The 24,415-nt window shown below is 38.1% G+C and overlaps 1 protein-coding gene across 9 annotated transcripts in view; it reads left to right on the forward strand.

Moving 5' to 3' along the window:
• L3MBTL4 (L3MBTL histone methyl-lysine binding protein 4) overlaps positions 1-24,415 on the forward strand; it is a 450,027-nt gene that overhangs the window by 328,593 nt on the left and 97,019 nt on the right. The window lies entirely within an intron of this gene.

Genomic DNA, 24,415 nt, shown 5'->3' on the forward strand with positions numbered 1-24,415 from the left:
ATAGACAGAATTTTGAGGTTAGATTATATTGTAGCAAGCTAAGGAATCAGTTTTCCCTGGGTTCTGTTTTGATTTAGTCAGATGCAAACATTGATAGTTTCTTACTAGTGTCCCGCCTGCAGCCTTGGTAGCTCTGTACATTTGTGTCTCCCGGAAGAGGTAGGAGATCTGTCTGCCTTCTAGAGGAAAGGAACATTGCTAAACTTTCTACTGACCTGGTAGAAGTCCAGTGAATTAGCACACTGTGCTGGACTGTGCCATCTCCAGTTACCCATCGGACTTTTCGTAAGAGGAGGAGAGGGTGCTTGGCAGTCATTGAACAAAAGGGCTGGGATGTCAGTGAGCAGTGCTGAACTGCTCACTTTAGGCAGAGATGGAGCTCTTGCTTGTGTTGTCTTCGAAGAATTGTGGATTTCATCTCAGCCACACAAGGCCTTTTCCTCAGAAAAGAGAGGGCAGTTGAATTACTTTGGTTTTCATTGTATAGCTACATGTTTCTCCCTCATAAGAAGAATTTCTATGTAATATAACCAGAGCTCAAGCTTGCTTTAAATAAAATAAATCACTGATGTTTTAGAAACTATTCCATACAAATGTTCTCATCCATCTTACCAAGCCTTCATTCTGTAAATGGCATGTTTTGGAACCATGTAAGAAGCCTTAAAAAAAGTGCCAGTGTTTTAATTCATAGTTTGACACTTTTGAAAATATCTCCACAGAGTAATTATGTATATGTTCTTGTTCAAACAGATACACAATTTTGTAGTTCATATCATAAATGTAGTAATGAAGATCATCCTTACAAAAATAGAAAATGTCATAGCAAAATGCATTTGCATACTGTGAAAGATGAAATCTCTTCCAAGATGCTCAGAATGCACTTGCTCGTTTCTGCATCATGTATAAGAAGTTTACACCCATATGCTTGTATTTATTCATGCATTTACTGTGCTCTTTAATTTAAACATATCCTCGCAGCAGAGGTCTTTGTTATCAGATATGGCATTTATGTCAGAAGAGTGTGCAGTGGGAGGAGCAGTCGGCCTTAGGTGGAGCACACGGCTGCCTGTGGACCCAGACCAGCGTGTATTGGGGAAGTGCAGGCGGGGTTCATTCCATCCCATGAAATTGGCAGGCCGTGGTTAGCACCTGCTTTCTAGTTTAGCCTTTTGTCAACCAAAGTGGCTCTTCCTTGTATGTCTGGAGTCCCCAACACCTATACCACAGACCGATCTGTAGACTGTTAGGAACTGGGCTGCATAACAGCAGGTGAGCAGAGGGCAGGCGAGGGAGCAAAGCTTTATCTGCATTCACAGCTGCTCTCCATTGCTCACATGACCACCTGAGCTCCGCCTCCTGTCAGATCAGCTGCAGCATTAGATTCTCCTAGGAGCACGAACACTGTTGTGACCTGCACGTGTGAGGGATCTAGGGTGCGTGCTCCTTATGAGAATCTAACGCCTGACGATCTGTCACTGTCTCCTATCACCCCCAGATGGGACTGTCTAGTTGTAGGAAAACAAGCTCAGGGCTCCCACTGATTCTACGTTATGGGGAGTTGCATAGTTATTTCATTATCTATTACAATGTAATAATAATAGAAATAAAGTGCACAATAAATGTAATGTGCTTGAATCATCCCAAAACTATTCCCCCACCCTGGTCTGTGGAAAAATTGTCTTCCACGAGACCAGTTCCTGGTGCCACTAAAGTTTGGGGACCTCTGTACTATGGGACTAATCCCCATTATTACAAAGTTTATTTGCTTTGGTTCTGACATGGATGAGACAAAATAATGAAAATAATAATGTTCTTACAGTGATATTAAACAATTATTTAATATTTTCTTTTATTTTTCTTCAGCCTGTAAATCTGATCATAATATCCCATATCCATGGCCTTCCTTTTTTTCCCTTTTTTTTTTTTTTTTTTTTTTTTGAGATGGCGTCTCCCTCTGTCACCCAGTCTGGAGTGCAATGGCGTGATCTCTGCTCACTGCAATCTCTGCCTCCTGGGTTCAAGTGATTCTCCTGTCTCAGTCTCCCGAGTAACTGGGATTATAGGCTCGCAATGCCACACTCAGCTAATTTTTTGTAGTTTAGTAGAGACGAAGTTTCACTGTGTTGCTCAGGCTGTTCTTGAACTCTTCAGCTCAGCTAATCCATCCTCCTCGGCCTCCCAAAGTGCTGGGATTACAGGCATGAGCCACTGCACCCAGCCTTCCCCACCCCGCCTTTTTTTTTTTTTGGTCTCGGCATAGATTTGAATGAGTGCCTTCTTCATTCATCAGGAGTCTTTTATTTGTTTGTTTATTATTTATTTATTATTTATTTATTTATTTATTGAGATGAAGTCTCACTCTGTCACCCAAGCTGGAGTGCAGTGGCACGATCTTGGCTCACTGTAACCTCTGCCTCGGGGTTCAAGTGATTCTCTTGCCTCAGCTTCCTAAGTAGCTGGAACTACAGGTGTGCACCACCGAACCCAGCTTACTTTTGTATTTTTAGTAGAGATGGGGTTTCACTATGTTGGCCAGGCTGGTCTCAAACTCCTGACCCTGTGATCCACTCACGTTGGCCTCCCAAAGTGTTGGGATTACAGGCGTGAGCCACTGTGCCCAGTCAGGGTCTTCTTTTTTTTTTTTTTTTTTAAGGACAGTGGGCTAAAATTTGTGCTCTATTTCATCTATGAGGGGAGGTTGTATACACTGGATTTTTAGAAATTGTATACACACATGCATACATTCACACGCAGATTCTGTTTTTTATATCTTGGGCGTGTTTTCCATTTTTACTGGAAAAAATCATTTTTTAAAAATCATTTTATTTTAAAAATCATTTTATTCGCCATATATATCTTGGCATACTTAATAAAAATATTTTAAAGACTACCCATTATTTTCAAGTATAATTCTTAGCTACTGAACACACTTTTTTCAATATGTAAGCATATATCACAATAATTTATAAACATAAGATTGGATAAACATATGTAACAACAATAATATATAAACATAAGATTGGATGATAGAAATTTTAATTACTTTGTAATGATAAAATTCTGTAGAGGAAACCATGATTATGTTAAAAGGATGTTGGTTGTGCATAACAGGAGCAAGTTGAAACTTGTCTTACTAATCCAAGGTTTACAGGTAAGCTTATTGAGTGTTACTCCTAAGACATGACAGTGAAACAGTGAAATTCTAATGAAATGTAAACATATTCAAAGAAAACATAGCCAACCATAGAAATGCTGACCCTACTTCCATTCAAGATTCTAGGCGTGCAACCAGGGAACTTAGTGACTACAAGCTCTTTGATGTAAATGAAGAAAGGGATTGTTGCGAACAGCATGAAGATGTCCCACAGAAAGTGATACTGGCGAAAACAAAAAAAAAAAACACTTTTTTAAAGAAACTCTCAGAGATATTTCACAACATCGTAAGTGCAAAGGATAAAATGTTAGAAGTGAATCTAACTTAAATTTAGGAATATGACAGTTTACCAAGGAATGGAAAAGATGGTCTCTTCATTTCACAGTTGCAGGACAAAAAGAAAGCAAACACTCCTTGGACAACTCTTGATAAGTTTGTTTTTTTTTTTAACAAAGAAATAAAACACCTTATCTCAATGTATTAAATGTTATAAACGACAGCATACTAATTAAATATTACTTTCACTAGTTTTAAATTTTCCCTAAGTATTTATGATGGACAGTAAAAGAGTTGTTAATATTTTGACCAAAATTTGTGAAGGTCATGAGAAAAGAATTACAGTTTTCCCCATTGATTATTAAGCTCAGTTTGCATGGTTTCAGCTTGCATCATCAATTTTATAGCCCCTGACTACCATGCCAAGTGAGAACTCCCTATGTTTTATTGAGGACTGTTTCAAATATGTTCGTAGGAGAAGCTGATCTGTAATTTTCCTTCTTGTAATGTCTTCATCTTGTTTTGATATTCCCTCTTTCTCCATTATCACCATTATCACCAAGAGGTGTTATGTAAGATTCACAACATTTATTTTTTAACCGTTTAGATGAGTTCACAGACAGGAAAGCTATCTGAGCCTAAAGTTTTTTTATTAAAAGAATTTTAATTGTAGATTCAATTTCTTTAATAGATTGAGGACTTTAGATTTTTAAAATTTCTTCTTGTATTAGTTTTTCTAGAAATTTATATATTTCTTCTAGGAATTTGTATATGACATGTAAATTTTCAAGTCTGTTGCTATAGAGTTGTTTATAATCCCCTCTGATGAGCTTTTTAGTGTCTGCAGATTCTATAGTTATGTCCCTTTTTCATTCTTGGAATTGATGTTCATGTGCTCGTGTGTTTTCTCTCTCCCTCTCTCTCTCTCACGCTCGCTCTCTGGTTTTGCCTCAGTCTCTTTCAATTAATCCTGCTAAAGATTTACTGATCTTTACAATGGACCAATTTTTGGCTGTGTTGATTTTCTCTAGTGTGCATTTGTTTTCTCTGTTATTAATTTCTGCTATTATGTTTCTGCCTGCCTTCCACTCTCTTTGGCATTCATTTACTATCATTTTTCTAACTTCTTTAAATTATTACTTAGATATTGTGTTTTTAAATATATTTTAATATATGCACCTAAAGCTATATTAGCATTAGTTTAAGCATAGCTTTTCCTGCATTCCATGAGTTTTGATTTGTCAAATTTCATAATAATTTAATTCAAAATATTTTCTCATTTACATTGTTTCTCTTTTGTATGTGGGTTGAAGTATACTGATTCATTTCCAGATATTTGGGGATTTTATTATCTTTTCGTTATTGATTTTGAATTTTATTCCACTGTGGTCAGAAAGTATATTCTGAGCAATTGTTAATCATACGGTTAGATCTTTATTATCTTTACTGAAACATTTTTTCCTGCTTATTCATTTGATTCCTGAAAAAATGTGTTAAAGTCCTCTACTATGGTTGTGATATTATCTGGTTTTCCTTTTATTATACATATTTTTAGTCTATATTACTAGGCTCATGAAAATTAGAACATTAGAATATTCATAATCAATTGACCCTTCAACATTTTGAAATATATATTTTATTTCTCCAAATGCTTCTTGCCTTTAAGTTTCCTTTGTCTGATATTAGCAGTATTCTTCTGATTAGTATTTGTATGTTATATTTATTTCCATGCTTTTATATGCTCCATCACTGTCCTATGTTTAATATGACACTTCTAAGTGACATGTGATTTTTAGGTTTAAATTCAATCTCATGGCAATCTCTCTTTCTTTCTTTCTTTCTTTCTCTTTCTTTCTTTCTTTCTTTCTTTCTTTCTTTCTTTCTTTCTTTCTTTCTTTCTCTCTCTCTCTCTCTCTCTCTCTCTCTCTCTCTCTTTCTTTCTTCTTTTTCTTTCTTTCTTCTTTATGGGATCTATCTCTGTCACCCTAGACTGGAGAGCAGTGGCGCGATTATGGCTCACTGCAACCTTGGCCTCCCAGACTCAAGCAATCCTCTTACTTCAGCCTCCCAAAGTGCTGGGATTACAGGTGTGAGCCACTGCACCCAGTTGACAGGAGTCTCTTAATTGAAGTATTTAATACATTTATATCTAATGTTATTAAAGTTAAGTTGGACTTAGGGTTATTATGTTTTTTTTTTTTAATTGACAGAGTCTCACTCTGTCTCCCAGGCTGCAGTGCAGTGGTGCAATCCAGGCTCAATGCAACCTCCACCTCCTTGGTTCAAGCAATTCTGGTGCCTCTGCCTCACAAGTAGCTGGGATTACAGGTGTGTACAACCATGCCCAGCTAATTTTTGTGTTTTTAGTAGAGACAGGGTTTCATCATGTTGGCCAGGCTGGTCTCAAACTTCTGGCCTCAAGTGATCTTCCCACTGTGGCCTCCCAAAGTGCTGGGATAACAGGTATAAGTCACCGTGCCCAGCCTATTGCTACCATCTCTATAATTGTTTTCTATTTTTCTCAGTAGTTTGTATTCAATTTTATATTTTTGCTTTATCTTTTTAAATCAAAATTCATGTGAGTGTACCATTTTCCATCTATTACCTTATTTATTTTTAATATTCTGTTAGTAGATATCCCAGCTACTACAAAATGCATCTTTATATAGAATCATTTTTCCTCTATCTGAAAAAGTATCTTTTGTACTTCATTTATAGTGTCTTCTAGTTATTATTTTTTTTTAGACAGGGTTTCACTCTGTCACCCAGGCTGGAGTGTGGTGGTGCGATCACAGCTCACTGCAGCCTCAACCTATGGGGCTCAAGTGATCCTCCCACCTCAGCCTCTGGAGTAGCTGGGCCTACAGGTGCGTGCCACCATGCCCAGCTAATTTTTGCTTTTGGTTTTTTTTTTTTTTTTTTGTAAAAATGGGGTCTCACTATGTTGCTCAGGCCAGTCTCAAATTCCTGGGTTCAAACAGTCTGACTGTTTTAACCTCCCAAAGTGCTGGGATTACACACGTGAGCCACTGTGCTTGGCCTAGCTGATTTTTTTTTTTTTTTTTTTTTTGAGTAAGTTTTTCTTTGTCCAGAAATGTCCTTTTTTCACCCAAACTTTTGAAGAATATTTTTACAGGTTATAGAATTCTAGATTGGCAGTTAATTTTTTTCAGGCTTTAAATATGATAATCCATTGGCTTCTGACTTCTATTGTTTCTCTCAAGAAGTCAGCTGTAGCTTTATTGTGTCTCTGAAAGGAGTATGTCTTGGAGTGTGTCACATTTTATCTGATTACTTGTAAGGTTTTTCTGTTGTCTTTCATTTTTAGCAGTTTTACTATGAAGTGCCTTATATTTGTCTCTTTAGGATCCATAGTGCTTAAGTCTGTGGGTGTATGGCTTTTTACCACTTTGAAAAAATTGACCATTATCTCCTCAGATATTGTTTATGCTCCATTCTCTCTCATTTCCCCTATTGAGACTCTGTCTACGAATATATTAGACTTTCTTAGTTGTATGTCTTAAGAGCTCTTTTCTTTATTTCCCCTCCATTTTTAGTACATACTTCAGCCTGGATATTTTTCTAGTGTCCTATTTTCAAGATCAGTAATTCTCTCTTCAACTGTCTCCAAACTGCTATTACACTCATGTAATTAATTTTTAATTAAAGTATTGTATATTTCTTAGTTTGGCAATTTACCTATGTATGATTTTAATAGACCTTAGTTCCTGAGTAAAATTCTCTATCTTGCCATCTAATTTCTTAAACACATTAGTCACTGTTATTTATCTGAGTCATCTTTCGCCTTTGTTAGTGGAGCACTGAGTGAGTGAGATCAGCCTCGCCAAATGCATGGGAGCTGGGTGAGGCTTACTGCTGCCTGCTCCTCCCCACTCCCTTTGTGAACTCTTCTGTGCAGTAGAGACAGTTATACTCCCTTCTGGAACATTAGCCCAGTGGCCTGAGAACCACCTCCCAATACTCACAGTGGCCACAGCTTGCCCAGCTCAAGAAAAGTCAGAGCACAGACCTGCCTAACCCTGCCCTCACTTGGTTGTGCCCCTCCACCCATCCTGGTAGCTTAACACAAAGGACATAAACTTTGGGGAACTTTATAGCCCTGCCTATCACCTGAGGAAAAAAAAAAACACGCACACTTTCCCTCAGCAACTTATGGCAAGCTTAAATCCCACTGCTACTACTGCAGCTGGGTGCTGTTTTACAAATGCCACCTCATGGCTGGAGGCCGTCCAACATGGGCCATTAAACACCTCTAGGTAGAATGTGCCCAGGAAGGAGAAAATGAGTATGTGACCTCAGCTATCACCATTGCGTACAACACCCTGACTAAACAGAGGTTCTGAGCCTCTCCATGTGACAAGTTCACTGCAATTGTAACTATCATTTGAGAAACCCAACACACTAAGCCTCATCTCCAACCAAGAAATCTCACAAAGTGTATATAACTCCCCTGCCATCTCCATCAGAGATGGTGCTGGCATACTCTGCTGGGAGACTTGAAGTTAGTTCGCATTTCTGGATCCCTTGCAGACATTCCCCTGCACCAGCTCAAAGTGTGGTAGTCACACTGGGTATCTAGACCCAGAAGAGCACTAACAATCACTGTGGTCTGGGTCTCAGGAAGTCTCATTCCTAGGGGAAGGGGGAGAGCATCACATCAAGGGAATATCTCATGGGAAAAAGAATCTGCATGGCAGGCCTTGAGTCCCAGATTTTTCCACTAGTGGGACGTTTCTTGTAGCAGAGACACAATTGCAGTGCTGGGTGCAGTAAGGAAAGTCTACACCTCTACCCCAACAATCGGGCAGCATCTCTGATCATAAAGGGGCTTGGAAAGGGGATCCTTTTTCCCCACTGGTACACCACTGCACACACAGCTGGGGCTTCTCCCACAGGAATGCAGTGTAGATGCATGTATAGACGGCCTTCCAGGAACAATTTAGGGTGATTGCATCCCCACAGGAGGAGCCCTTCTCAGATTCAGGCTTGCAGAGTCACAACTCCTCTCTACTTGGAACATCAGCATTCCTACAGATGCAAAGAGGTACTTGTCTGATCTGAATAGCTGGAATACTGGGACAAGAAGGTGGATAGCTTTCCTGCTTGCCTGGCAGTGGAGCTGAGGTAGCTTCCACCCTTCACTCTGATAAAACCTCACCACATTTAATTTAGAGTTCCCCCAGGCACCTTCATCAAGGCTGGGACCTCTGCCCAGCATTAGGTATTATACATACCCATCTTTTTAGCTACCACAAATGCCTACCCCAGGGATATCCCTCCTATTGGCCTGAATCATCAGCTTAGTAAATAAAATACTGGGAAAAATTAAATAAATAAAGAAGTGTACACCATGGGAGAATGAGATAAGCTTCAAGAGATCCTAGCCATTCCATCCCTACAGGAGACAGTGAACTTGCCCACAGGCCAAATGCATAACTACTGCAACCAGAGCTTGGGAAAGCCAGTGCACAAAAACTCTCTTTAACTAAGGAACTCCTACAGAGTCTTCACCACTAAAAGCATCAAGAATCAAATTAGGCTATAATAAACTATAAACATTAAAGTCAGATCCTTAAGAGGAAAAAGAAGAAATTAAAGAAAAAGCACAGTCAAATAAAAAATAAATTTTGAGAACAATTTGAAGAAATGGTCCACCCAAATGAGAAGGAACCAGAAAGGTAATTCTGGTAATATGACAAAACGGGGTTATATAACATCCCCAAGAAATCACACTAGCTCTCAGCAATGGATCCAAACCAAGATTAAGTCTTTGAAATACCAGATAAAGAATTTAGAAGGTTGCTTATTAAATTACTCAAGGAGATACTAGAGAAAGGTGAAAACCAACATAAAGAATTTTTAAAAAAAAAAATTTAGGAGATGAATGAAAATTTTCCAGAGAGATTGATACCATGAAGTAAAACCAGTCAGAACTTCTGGAAATGAAAGTCACCCTTAGGGAAATGCAAAATACAGTGGAAAAGTTTCTTCAATAGACTAGAACAAATAGAAGAAAGAATCTCAGAGCTCAAATATCAGGTTGTTGAATTAACCCAGTCAAAGATGAAGAAAAAAGAATCTCAAGAGATGAATAAAGTGTCTAAGAAATATGGGATCATGTAAAATGGCCAAATCTAAGAATAATTGGTATTCCTGAGGGAAAAGAGAAGTCTAAATGTTTAGAAAACTTATTTGAGGGAATAATTGAGAAAACTTCCTTGGCCTTTGTAGAGATCTATATATCCAAATATAGAAAACTCAAAGAACTCCTGGGAAATTCATTGCAAAAAGATCATCACCAAGGCACCTAGTCATCAGGCTATCTAAAGTCTACTTGAAGAAATGAGTTAAAGTTTAAGAGCTGTGAGACAAAAGCATAAGGTGACCTATAAAGGAAAACCTATCCAACTAACAGCAGATTTCTCAGCAGAAACCCTACAAGCCAGAAGGGATTGGGGTCCTATCTTTAGCTTCCTTAAGCAAAATAATTGTAAGCCAAGAATTTTGTATCCAGAAAAACTAAGCTTCATAAATGAAGGAGAGATAAAGTCTTTCTCAGACTAACAAATGCTGACAAACAAATATGCACCAAAATAGAACTTCCTTAAAGCACAAATCTCACAAGTCCTATAAAATAATAACACAATGAAAAAAAGAACAAAGTATCTAGGCAACATCTAATATGATCACGAGAAGAGTACCTTACATCTCAATAATAATGCTGAATATAAATGGCCAAAGTGCCTCACTTAAAAGACACAGAATGGCAGAATGCATAAAAAAAATCAAATATCCGCTATGTTCAAGAGACCCACCTAACACACAAGGAGTCACATAAACTTAAGGTAAAGGAATGGAAAAATATATTCTATGCAACTGGAAACAAAAGTGAGCAGAAGTAGCTATTCTTATATCACACAAAACAGACTTTAAAGCAACAACAGTTAAAAAAAGAATGACATTACATGATGATAAAAGGATTAGTCCAACAAGAAGATATTACAATCCTAAATTTACATGCACCTAACCCTAGAGCTCCCAGATTTATAAAATAATTACTACTAGACCCAAGAAATAAGGTAGACAGCAACACACTAATAGTGGGGTAGTTTAATACTTCACCAACAGCACTAGAAGATCATCAAGACAGCACCAACAGCACTAGACGATCATCAAGACAGAAAGTCAAGAAAGAAACAGCAGACTTAAACTATACCCTAGAACAAATGGACTTAACAGGTGTTCACAGAACACTCTTCCCAAATACAGAATATACATTCTATTCATCAGCACATGGAGCATTCTCTAAGATAGACCATATGATAGACCATAAAACAAGTCTCAATAAATTTTAAAAAATCGAAATTATAACAAGGGTCTTCTCAGACCATAGTGGAATAAAACTGGAAATCAACTCCAAAAGGAACTCTCAAAACTATACAAATACATGGAAGTTAAATAATTTGCTTTTGAATAATTTTTGGTGTAACAATGAAATCAAGGTCTAAATTAGAAAATTCTTAGAAATGAATGATAGTAATGACAGAACTTATTAAAGCCTCTGGGATACAGCAAAAGCAGCCCTAAGAGGAAAGTTCATAGTATTAAATGTGTGCATCAAAAAGTCTGAAAAAGCACAAATCAACAACCTAATATCACTTCTCAAGAAACTAGGGTAACAAGAACGACTTACACCCACACCCAGGAGAAGAAAAGAAATATTAAAGATCAGAGCAGAACTAAATGAAATTGAAACAAAAAGAACATTACAGAAGGTAAATGAAACAAAAAGCTGGTTCTTTGAAAAGATAAACAAATTTGATAGACCATTAGCAAGATTAACCAAGAAAAAAGAGAAGATCCATATAAGCTCAATTATTCAGTAGAAATGAAACTGGATATATTACAATTGATACCACAGAAACACAAAATATCATTCAAAGCTACTGTGAACAATTTTGCGCACACAAATTAGAAACTCTAGAGGAAATGGATAAATTCCTGAGACATAAAACCATCCTAGATTAAATCAGGAAGAAATAGAAGCCCTGAATAGACCAATAACAGGCATCAAGATTTAATCCGTAATACAAAAATTGCCATCAACAGCAAAAAAGTCCAGGACCAGATGGATTTACAGCTGAATTCTACCAAACATTTGAAGAAGAATTGGTACCAATTCTATTGAAACTGTTCCAAAAGATAAAGAAGGAATCCTTCCTAAATCATTATATGAAGCCGGTATCACCCTAATACCAAAACCAGGAAAGGACATAACAAAAAAAGAAAATTTCAATATCCTTGATGAACATAGATGCAAAAATCCTCAACAAAATACTACCTAACCAAATCCAACAGCACATCAAAAATAATAATAATACATTATGATCAAGTAGATTTCATCCCAGAGTTGCAGGTATAGTTTAACATGTGCAAGTCAATAGATGTGATACATCATATAGATAGAATTAAAAACAAAAACCATATGATCATCTCAATAGACACAGAAAATGCATTTGATAAAATTCAACATCCCTTTATTCTAAAACCCTCAACAAAATAGGCATAGAAGGGGCTTACCTCAAAATAACAAAAGCCATATAAGGTAAACCCATAGGCTGAATGGGGAAGAGTTTAAAGCATTCCCAGTGAGAACTGGAACAAGACAAGGATGCCCACTTTTACCACGTCTATTCAACATAATACTGGAAGTCCTAACCAGAGCAATCAAACAAGGGAAAGAAATAAAGAGTATCTGAAGTGGAAAAGAATAATTCAGCCTGTCACGATTCATCAATGATATGATAATATACTTAGAAAACCCTAAATACTCATCCAAAAGACTCCTAGATCTCATAAACAAATTCAGTAGGGTCTCAGGTTACAAAATCAATGTACACAAATCAGTAGACACCGACAAAGACTAAGCCAAAAATAAAATCAAGAACTCAGTCCCTTTTCAACTGCAAAAATAAATAAATAAATAAATAAATAAAAACAAGCCTGGGAATATACTTAACCAAGGAGGTGAAAGATTTCTACAAGGAAAATGACAAAGCACTGCTGAGAGAACTCATAGATGGCACAAACATATGGAAACACACCCCATGCTCATGGATGGGAAGAATCAATATTCTGAAAATGACCATACTGCCAAAAGTAATCTACAGATTCAATGCAATTCCCATCAAAATATCATCATTCTTTACAGAACTAGAAAAAGCCATTCTAAAATTCATATGGAACCAAAAAAGAGCCTGCATGACCAAAGCAATACTAAGCAAAAGGAACAAATATGGAGGTGTCACATTACCCAACTTCAAATTATACCAGAAGGCTGTAGTTATCAAAACAGCAGGGTACTGGTATAAAAATTAGGCAAGTACACCAATGGAACTGAATAGAGAACCGAGAAATAAAATCAAGTACTTATAGCCAACTGATCTTTAACAAAGCATACAAAAACATAAATTGGGGAAAGGACACCCTATTCAATAAACGGTGGTAGGAAAACCGTCAAGCCCATGTAGAAGAATGAAACTGGATCCCCATCTCTCACCTTATACAAAAATCAACTCAAGATGGATCTAAGATCTGAAGCCATAAAAATTATAGAAGATAACATTGGAAAAACTCTTCTGGACATTAGCTTAGGCAAAGAATTCATGACTAAGGTCCCATAAGCAAATACAGCAAAAACAAAAATAAATAAATGAGACCTAATTAAACTAAAAAGTGTCTGTGCAACAAAAGAAATAATCGGCAGAGTAAACAGACAACCCACAGAGTGGGAGAAAATATTTGCAAAGTGCATTTAACAAATGACTAGTATCCAGAATCTATAGGGGACTCAAACAAATCAGTAAGACAAAAATAATAATAATCCCATCAAAAAGTGGGCAAAGGACATGAATAGACATTTCTCAAAAGAAGATATACAAACTGCCAACAGACATACGAAAAAGTGCTCAGTATCACTAATCATCAGGGAAATGCAATGGGATACCACCTTACTCCTGCAAGAATGGCCATAATTAAGTCAAAAAACAGTAGATGTTGGCATGGATGTGGTGAAAAGGGAACACTTTTACACTACTGGCGGGAGTGTAAAGTAGTGCAACCACTATGAAAAACAGTATGGAGATTCTTTAAACAACTGAAAGTAAGACTACCATTTGATCCAACAATCCCGCTATTGGATATCTACCCAAAGGCAAATAAGTCATTATATTAAAAAGACACACACACACACACACACACAGAGATGTTTATAGCAGCACAATTCTCAGTTGCAAAGATATGGTACTAACCTAAGTGCCATTGACCAATGAATGGATAAAGGAAATGTGGTATATATACACCATGGAATACTACTGAGCCATAACAAGAAATGAAATGATGCCTTTTGTAGCAACTTGCATGGAGCTGGAGGCCATTATTCTAAGTGAACTAACTGAGTAATGGAAAACCAAATAACATATGTTCTCACTTAAAAGAGGGAGCTAAGCTATGAGGATGCAAAGACATAAGAGTGATATAATGGACTTTGGGGACTCAGGGAGGAAGGTTAAGAGGTGGGTAAGGGATAAAAGGTTGACTGCATATTAGGTACAGTTTACACTGCTTGGATGACGGGTGCACTAAAATCTCAGGAATCACCACTAAAGAACTTATCCATGTAACCAAAAACCACCTGTACCTCCAAAACTATTGAAATTTTTTAAAAAAAGAATTGGAAGTGCTAGTATTCAAAATCAACATAACAGAAATGAAGAATGCCTTTGACAGGCTCATTAACAGACTCAACATGACTGAAGAAAGCATCAGTGGGCTTTAAGATGTGTCCATATAACCTCCCAATCTAAAAAGCAAAGAGAAAAAAAAGATGAAAAAGACATTACAGAATATCTGTGAACTGTGAGAACTGTGGGATAATTACAAAGGGTATAACGTGCAATGGAAATACCAGAAAGAGAAGAAAGACGAAAAGCAGCAGAAGAAATATTTGAAATTATAATGGCTGAGAATTTTTTAGAATTAATGGCAGACACCAAAACACATATCCAGTCAGCACGAAGAATACCAAGCAGGATAAATATCAAAGCATCTGAACCTACATATGTCGTATTCACACTCTACAGAATCAAAGATGAAGAGAAAATCTTGAAAGAAGCCAGAGGAAAATAATCACCTTACCCATAGAGGAGCAATGATAAGAATTACATTGGACTTCTCTTCAGAAACTACGTGAGCCAGAAGAGAGTGGAGCAAAATGTTTAAAGTATTGAAAGAAAATTCCACAACCTATAATTCTGTATGCAGTAAAATTATTCTTCAAAAGTGAAGGAAGCATAAAGACTTTCTCAAACAAAAGCTGAGGAAATTTGTCTCCAGTAGAACTGCCTTACAAGAAGTTTTAAAATAAGTTTTCCAGCGGGTGCGGTGGCTCACGCCTGTAATCCCAGCACTTTGGGAGGCCGGGGCGGGCGGATCACGAGGTCAGGAGATCGAGACCATCCTGGCTAACACGGTGAAACGCCGTCTCTACTAAAAATACAAAAAAATGCCGGGCGTGGTGGCGGCGCCTGTAGTCCCAGCTACTCGGGAGGCTGAGGCAGGAGAATGGCGTGAACCCGGGAGGCGGAGCTTGCAGTGAGCCAAGATGGCGCCACTCACTCCAGCCTGGGGCACAGAGCGAGACTCCGTCTCAAAAAAAAAAAAATAATAAGTTTTCCAGAGAGAAAGAATGTTATATGGGTCAGAAACCCAGAACTACTTAAAGGAAGAGCATTAGAGAAGGAAAAATGAAGGTAACATAAAATATTTTATTTTTTATAGTCTTAATTGATAACAGTTTGTTGAACTGTTTTTTAATAACAATAGCAAAAATTAATTAGGTGAGTATAGCTTATGGATAGGTGAAATGAATGCCGGCAATAGCATAAGGGATGAGAGGGAGGATTGGGGAATATTCTGCTATAAGGTGCTTGCGTGGTATAGTGCTAGTTGAAAGAGGACTTAGGTAAGTTGTAAGTGTATAGTGCAAACTTCAGGGCAATCACTAAAAATATTTTTTAATTTAAAAGTATAATTGATATGATGAGAGAAGAGAAAATTGAATCATATAAAGTGCTCAGTTAAAATTAGAGGAGGGTGAAAAAGAGAGGAAGACTAAAAAAGAAAGAACAAGTGCAACAAATTCAAAATGAAACAAACTCAGGGTGGATCATGGACCTAAATGTAAAATGCAAAACTATAAAATTCCTAGAAGATAACAAAGGAGAAAATCTAAGTGGCCTTCAGTTTGATGATGATTAGAATAAACACCGAAAGCACAAACCATGAAAAAGAAACTAGATAAGTTGGACTTTATTAAAACTAAACATTTCTGTGATATGAAAGACATAGTTAAGTAAATGAAAACAAAAAGCGAATCACAGAATGGAACAAAAGTTTCTCAAAACATATATCTAAGAAAGGAATTGTGAGCCAAATGTACAAAGAACTGCTAACATTCAACAGTAAGAAAACAATCCAATTTTTAAAAGGCCAAAGATCTGGACCGACATATCAGCAGACACAAATGATAAATAAACATATTAAAAGATCAACAGCATATATTACTTGGGAATTGTAAATTAAAATGAGGTACCACTACAAAACCTATTAGAAGAGCTAAAATCAAAACACTGAAATACTAATGTGAAGCAACAGGGACTCTGTCATCCATTGCTGATAGGGAAGCAAAATGGTACAGCCACTTTGGAAGATAGTTTGCTAGTTTCTTGCAAAGTTTCTTACAAAGGTAAACACAATATTAACATATGATCCAGCAATCATATTTCTAGGCATTTATGCAAATGAATTTAAAACTTACATTTGTACAAAAACCTCCACAAGAATGTTTACAGCAGCTTTATTTATAATTGTCAAAACTGGAAGCAACCAAGATGTCCTTCAGTAGGTGAGTGGATAATAGGTGAATCTGTGGTTTTATTCATACAAAGGAATATTATTCAGTGATAGAAAGAAATTAGCACCAAAAAGGCATGAAGGAGCCTCAACTGCATATTGCTAAGTGAAAGAAGCCAGCCCGAAAGGGCTACATACGTAATTCCAAGCCTATGCAATATACTTGGATATGGATATTTTGTAAAAGACAAAGCTACAGAGATAGCAAAAAGACAATAGTGGATACATGTCATTATACGTTTGTCAGAACCCATAGAACTGTACGATATAAAGTCCTAATGTAAACTAAGGACTTTTAGTTAATAATATTAATAATGTATCAATATTGGTACATTAATCGTAAGAAATGTACCACACTAATGCAAGATAATAATAAGGGAAAGCGTGGGATTAGGGGTAAAGGGGGCATATGGGAACTCTCTGTACTCTCTGCTCAATTTTGTTGTTTTTTTTTTTTTTTTTTTTAAGTAAACCTAAAACTGCCCTGAAAAATAAAAGATCAATTTTAAAAAGGAAAAAAAAAGCTGATTGGGAGTACTTCATGTCTTCGTAATGACTCAGCAGTATTTGGTGTACCTGAATGCGTTTTAATGTTTTAGGCACAGAGGAATAGGAAAAACTGGAGTAGCGGGGAGAGGAAGGGAATTATTTGCAGTGAGCTGAAAGGTCATTCTAAGGGAAGGAGCTGGATAATCACATAGCTCAAGGAAGCTATTCTGACAATTAAGAAAAATAAACTGATGGCATAATAAGAGTATGTAATGAATATTCTCCATTTTAGCCTAGAAAAAAGTAAATATCTATTATAAATGACAATAGTGTTGTAAGATAACATAAACAAGTCACTGGTTCTTATGGAGCATAGATTTTGTATCTATTCTTGATAATACTCTCCTGCAGCTCTCTATTACTTTCTTTAGATGTCAATTAAAATATTAATAACAAGACCGTACAAGATAGAATAGAATGTAGTAAGTTTCTCATTACAATGGATACCTATTAGCCTTACTTCACTTAGAAAAAATAAATACTAGAGAACTTTATCCCAAGTTAGAGACCAGCTGACATTAGCGGCTTGGAGGTGCTAAGACTGAAATGATTAATTTGTCTCCCTGCCAGATCTTCTGAAACACCTACACTCACAGGTCTGCTGGAAGCGTCATCGCAGCAGCCAATGAGGCTTTAAGTGAGAAGAAGATTCTTGGAACTGAGTGGAGGGGTCTGGGTGCCCTCTTAGTCTCCTTTCTAGGATATCTTGAGCTTTTTTAGCTTGGTTTTTTTAGCTTGGTTTTTAATGTATTCTGTATTATCCTTCTAAAAATTCCATTTGCCCTTCTTTTCATACAAAATGTTTTCTTATCAAATTCCAGAAGCACATGAAAATGAGGAAGCCAGTGTTCTGGCTGGAATACGAGACTTTGGGTTAAGATTTATGGATTACGATTCATGGATTTTTAAGAATTATAAACATTATTGACAAAATATTTTGAAATTGTAAATGTGAAGAAAAGTTATACTGCGAGAATAAGAAAGGCAGAGTAAAAATAAACCTGCTTTAATAAGTAGATACTTATTTTTAGGTACAAGGCTTGAGGGAGTGACAACTCTGAAAACCACGTTCCACAGCAGCCAGTCTGGTGCATGTGGGCAGCCATGCCAGAGGCTTCCTTGGAGTATTCCAAAAATAACCCTCTCGAACTGGAATCTGTCTCTGACACATCCTCTTCTCCATACTGACACTGTCTCTGGTTATAATAGAATGCAGCTCCACCTTTCCACATCACTCCAGACTAGATGCGTAATCAGTCCCTCTGACACTGTTGCTGGAATAGTGATCTGACACCTGCCGTCAGCTGAGGGTCCTGGGCTATTGACTGTCCAGAGCTGTGGGAGACTGGACAGCCCAGAGACAACTGGAGAAGCAGATCTTATTACTGGAATAATTGCACCTTTGTGTTCCAACACTGCACAGTATTTTTCTCAGGAGCCAAAACTGGCTTCTAAGATTCTTGGATTCCAGGCTCACCATTCCAGGCAAGGTGATAGGGAATTGTAATAACTTTATCTTATTCCCTGTATCAGATTAACATGCATGTTGGCTTTGAAAGATGTGGCATTTCCATCCTTAGAGTCTATGAACACGTAAGGATTATATATGGGTGTACAGGATGCCCCCTAAAGCAAAGCAGTTCTCTCCCTTATTCTTCATTCCTCCCACAGCACTGCCAGGCTTTGTCTTCTTTGTCTCTAATTTCAGTGGTAAAGGGAAATATCCCCAGGATAGAGCAAAGAACCTTTACCTTCAAATATACCTTAGATCAAAGAGAGAAAGCCCCTGCATCCCTCCATCGGATTGATAGTGTGAGACACTTTTTCTCTTGATTATAGGTACTGTGGACTTGAAAAAAAAATTCCCTGATTCATAGTCTCCTTGGGGAGACAGGCCTGTTTTGTAAGAAAAAGTTTTCTAAACTTGGGATTTATACTCCATAAAGACACAGACAATGAGGAAGAATTCAAGGCTTGTTCTAAAGGATGCAGCAAAAAGGTTAGATAGAAGGTTCAAGGTACTGGAGCAATGTAGAGAATGAGGCCGTGGAATTCCTTTCCTTAAAAACCTTCAGACAAAGATTGCCCTGGGATTCTCTTCCCATATGGCACTGCTATTTTGACATTTCATTAAATTTCTGAGAGACAAAACTTATAAATAGTAATGCCACGCACCTATGTCTAAGGAGAAGAATCAGGATTTGATGTCTTGATTCCCACATGTATGATTGGACAATCTATTTCAGTTCAACTGAAATTCATTACCGAGAAGTAGAAAATGAGAGTTGTTGCTGGTCCCAGCATACTTGAGTTAAGCCATGTTGATTATCACAGAAGTTAAGAGGCACAAGAAATTTTTATCTCTTTATAAATTAAAGGAATAGCTATTATGAGCAATTTTAGATAAGGAAGGGGCATAAAATATTTCAGTACCATATGAAAATAGGCTTAGGAACTGTACCTGATACATGTTAAGAGTTTGGTTGAGTCACTCTGAGTACACTGCTTGTCTTGTTGCTATGGTTACTGCTGCCTTGTGTGGGTACACCATGTATCGTTTATGTCATGGACTTTATTAGCATAGACAACTCTTTCTTCTATTATTTACATGGTTCTCCTTCATTCATTATTTTTAAATGTTTTTCATTGTTGTTTTCCTATTTTGAATACTTTTAGTTGATGTATTTTTTTCTTCACATTTTGACTGCCAAGTTTTCAGTGATTTTGATGTGCAAAATAATCAGATTATAAAATAATCACAAGAAAATTAATAAAATAAACAATAAAGTAACAAGTATTTAAGGAAATGAAACTAAAAAGAGAGAGAAGTTTCCTGAGTTTTCTAGATATAGCTATTTTGATGAATTTTTCTCTTTTGTTTGCCTTTAGAAAGAGATAATTAAAAAATAAAAAAACAATTTTCCCCAGTGGTGAGAGACTGTTATAAACTCTTGCCTGGTTTTTATTCTGTGATTATGAAAAACATACTTCTGACCAGGCACGATGGCCCGCGCCTGTAATCCTAGCACTTTGGGAGGCCAAGGCAGGCAGATCACCATCACCTGAGGTCAGGAGTTTGAGACCAGCCTGGCCAACGTGGCAAAACCCCATCTCTACTAAAAATACAAAAATTAGCTGGGCGTGGTGGCATGCCTGTAATCCCAGATACTCGAGAGGTTGAGGCAGGAGAATCACTTGAGCCTGGGAGGCAGAGGTTGCAGTGAGCCAAGATTGTGCCACTGCACTCCAGCCTGGGTGAGAGAGCGAGATTCCATCTTAAAAAAAAAAAAAAAGAAAAAAAAAAGAAAAGAAAACACTTTTAAAAGACATTTCTTAGCAGTGGCATCAAATAACTGTTTTCTTAATATATTCACTCTGATAGTAATACTGATACTAACAATATGTTCATCTAGCACTTTTCATTTATAAATTACTTTCATGTCTGTCCCGTTTTTCCTCTGAAAGATTGTGGTTTCCATTTTACTGTTGAGGCGGTTGATCTGCAGAGCAGGTGATTTACCCAACGTCACACAGCTCATGAATGACAGAGTTGCAGCTTAGAGTGACCTCTGCAAATCCAGAGCTTTTTCCCCATGGCCCACCATTTCATCAGGACACCCACGGAGTTAAACTGACTGTGTGGTTTCATGGAAAGTGCCATTAGAAGTGGGGCTGGAGACCTGACTTTAAGCCCAGCCACAAACTCACTTTGTGGCTGAGCCCTGGAGGTGGACCTCAGTCTCCTTTCCTGTCGCATGGAGAACCTTTCTCTACCTCTCAAAGCAACTGAGTGGATAAGAAAGGGCATTAAAAATAAGGGACACTATATATAAAGGTCTGACCAGCGTTCAGACATTTCTCCATAAATTCATTGGAAGTAGACTAGTAACGCTTCAGAGGGAGTCTGCTGCCCAGTGCCTCGTGCCCAGCAGGGGCCCATGTGGGATGTGTGTTCAGGATGCAGTGACTTTTGCTTCCTGTCTGACTACTGCTGAGTTCTTGCTCAAACACAAAAGCAAATTTCTGCCGAAACTTTGAGAATTTTGCTTTGTGCTGAATAGATTGGCGTTGAAGTCTGAAGGCAAAAGCCATTTCAGTGTCTCTAACATGGTTGTTCTGTTTAATGACAGTCTCTTTTTTCTTAAGAAGAATGCTTTTCTGCTTGGCCAGAAGTTTCTTCTTGGAGATGACAGAATGGCTGTCTCACTGTTAATGAACTTTACAGCCCAGATTCCTTTTAGTTTAATGAAATATGGACAAATCAACCCAAAGCCATGCTTTAAAACAACGTAGAGGAAACCACCACTCCCCTGAAACACTGAGGTGTTTTCCGCCTGGCTGGCCAGCGCACCTCTGAGGTCATTGCCTAATAGCCGCGTGCATAGTGATTAGATTACGGTTCACAGTTGATACTGGTATGCTTTAAAAATAAACACAAAGTCCCCCGTACACAGAGAAGAGGCTGAAGACAAAAGCTTAGTCATGTGTGATTCACATACATATCATGAAGTATAGCGGAAGGATCCTTCCCCGGGTCTGAGAATCTGGGTTCCAATTTAGTCACTGTTTCTCTGGCACTGGACACCCCTCCCCCTGGACCACTGTCAGATGATGCTTTGCACTTGGCTAAATTGCAGAGGTTTTTAATTGTTTCCTTGTTATATTTTATATCAAAAGATGGTTTTTAAAATCACTTCTGTCAACATGAGGGTTGGAGAATAACAAGTTTTCAAAGTTGTAACTCTTGTTTGAGTGGTGTTTTCTGTTTAGCCTTAATATAAAAAACCTTTGCTGACCAAGCTGTCTAGATTGCTCCAACAAAATCAATCAATCCATCCATCCATCAATCTGTGCCTTTAACATACCGTCGAAGAAAACTTACTTTCAAATATATCTGGTCAGGTGAATGGTTCTTCCTCTTAAGGGTCAGGGCATAGAACCCTACACCTCTATCCCAGCCTTGACAACTTTTAAACCTAGTGAGGTGAAACATAATGAGGTCTGAGCAAAGTGAACATGGTCATAATACCAGATGTAATTAACAATATAAATTAATCTAAGAGTCAATGTCTAAAATGTCAGAAATTTTCTTTGGGGGGCTTCATTGCGCCAAAAGGTTAAAATCTCTTTAAACATCATGAACGTCCAGGAAATTTGTAAGATAAGTTGGAACGGCTAAAATGGTTACTCTTTCATATGTAATTCAGGATGATATAACTAGTCACTGAAAATAGGCATGAGATGCAATTTGGCTTGCCTCTCCAAGTGGACAGCGCTAAGGTATCCAGTCATACTGTCTCACAGATTCCTGAGGTTAAAGGTGCAATTCCCCTGAACGAGTCTTAAAACCAGGTGTTTTCAACTGCATCGTGATTAGATTAGACACTAAGATAGTGTCTTCCTGTGGGTTCATGTGGAGTAACCTGTAAGTGAAGCAGAGGGAAGCTGAGCTTCAGGGAAAGGGAAAAGAGCCCAAAGCCCAGCCACACGGTGCCACCTCCCTGGCCATGCAGGAGAGTTGCGGCATTTCCACAGAACCATGTCTGTGGTCCCAGCATCATTCGTGGGTTCATCGAGCACATATTCTTTACATACCCAGCATTCTTCTAGGCACAGGCCATACCGCAGGAAATAAGAGCAACGCTGGTCTGAGCTGTCGTGGAGCTCTGTGGCAAAGCGTTAATCTGTTTGAGGTTACAGCCAAGATAAGTGCCAGGCAAGGGCAGCACAGGGCTGGGAGGTCAGGGCCTGTTTCTGGGAAAGTGACATGGCCCAGATCCAAAGGATGAGGGGAATGAAGTGTCAGGGAAGGGGCGAGGGCAAGGGCAAAGGGCCTGGGAAGAAAAGAAGGATGTTTTCTAAGTGTTTCCGTTCACTAGCAGTAGGAGTACTGAGTGTGCTAAACCCCTGGAGGGAGTATCTGATTTGATATTCTCACAGAGAGAGGAAACTAAGGTACAGGAATTGAATTTCATACCCCTGACTCCACGCCTCACGTATGGAGCCAGGGATTGAATCCAGGTCTTACTATAGAGCCTGTACTGGACTGCCATCCTGCACTGCCTCTAATGTGAGCAGGTGGGCACTTTGGGGGACTTAAGTGACAGCAATGTATGAGACAATCTGTTTGCCAAGAAAAAAAAAATTGTGACGATGCAGGCTGAGTCAGGTGTCTCAGTCCATCACTTCTCCTGCTGAGATCTACAGTGCTGTAAAGATGGAGTTTGGAGAGTCTCTAGTGGGGAAGATGTTATCACTAAGAATGGACAAACACACAAAAGCATTGAGAGCCTTTATCTCCCAGGTAGGAAATAAGCAGAGGGACTTGAAGAGCAACATCAGAAGAGAGGTGATGTGTCTGCTAGCATCTGGCAAAAACAGGCAAAAAATGTTTTTTATACTTTCTGAAGTATAGAACTTAACCCAAGCATGTCAATTAGACTTTGCAGAAGCATTTGCATGCCATGATTTTTTCAGTCACTTTTCACATATTTAGTTCAGCTGCCTTTACTGAACATATCATTTATGTGCCCACTAGACTGTGAACTTCCCATCAACTTAAAATAACAACAGAGGGAGACAAGCTCTCCAAAGAAAGAGTTTACTGGGGAATAGCAAGAGATTGTCATTAGGATATGCATGCTGCGGTGGACCATAGGTGCAACCAGAGAAGCAAGGGAAGGCAAGGGTTTTTAAAGGGGAAAGGAGGGCAGTTGCATTCGTTCTTTTGAAGCAATTATCCTTGGCTACGAGGATTAATAACAAGAGTGAGTCAGTCTATTAGTGAACAGGCCATTAGTGAGCAGGCATCCTCATAGAAGTAATCTTTGTGCAGGGTTGCCATGGCCTTTGTGAAGGTTGTGGTTTTGGCAGCCTTTTGTGATAGTACCAGTTGTCAGACAAATGTGCATGAGGGCCTTCCCTTCATGGCCTCCTGGACCCATTTCGTCAGGATTGGACATAAGTGACTCCATTTTGGTACCAGCAACTTTCACATTCTCATCAGCAGGAAATCTTCACTTATTTTCGCATCCTCTTAGTCTAACCCAGTTCCAGTCCTACAGTGGAAACGCAGTGCTGAGTGAATTTTGTAGCATTTCTGAAACCAAGCCCCTTGCCTCTTTCTCTGTTTATTGCCTTCACAACTGTATATTTTAGCTATGCAAGCAGATGCTTTACTAACACACCTAACTAGATTAGAAATTGTCTTACTGTCTTAGTGTAGTGTATTATAAAGAGCCAACACTAGCTGAAAATACATGACACTCCTTCTACCATTTAAAAACAGAAAGACACAATGAACAAGGACTGGTTGATAATCATGTTTGTTTATTGGACTTGTTCTTCCAAATGATAAATTTGTTCTGGGAAATGCAAATTAATGGGACGTCCTGCTGGAATCCTCTGAATTGTGAATGTTTCTGCCTTGCCAACAAGTATGCA

The sequence above is a fragment of the Papio anubis genome, chromosome 19 (genome assembly GCF_008728515.1).
Source record: "Papio anubis isolate 15944 chromosome 19, Panubis1.0, whole genome shotgun sequence".
Taxonomy (NCBI): domain Eukaryota; kingdom Metazoa; phylum Chordata; class Mammalia; order Primates; family Cercopithecidae; genus Papio; species Papio anubis.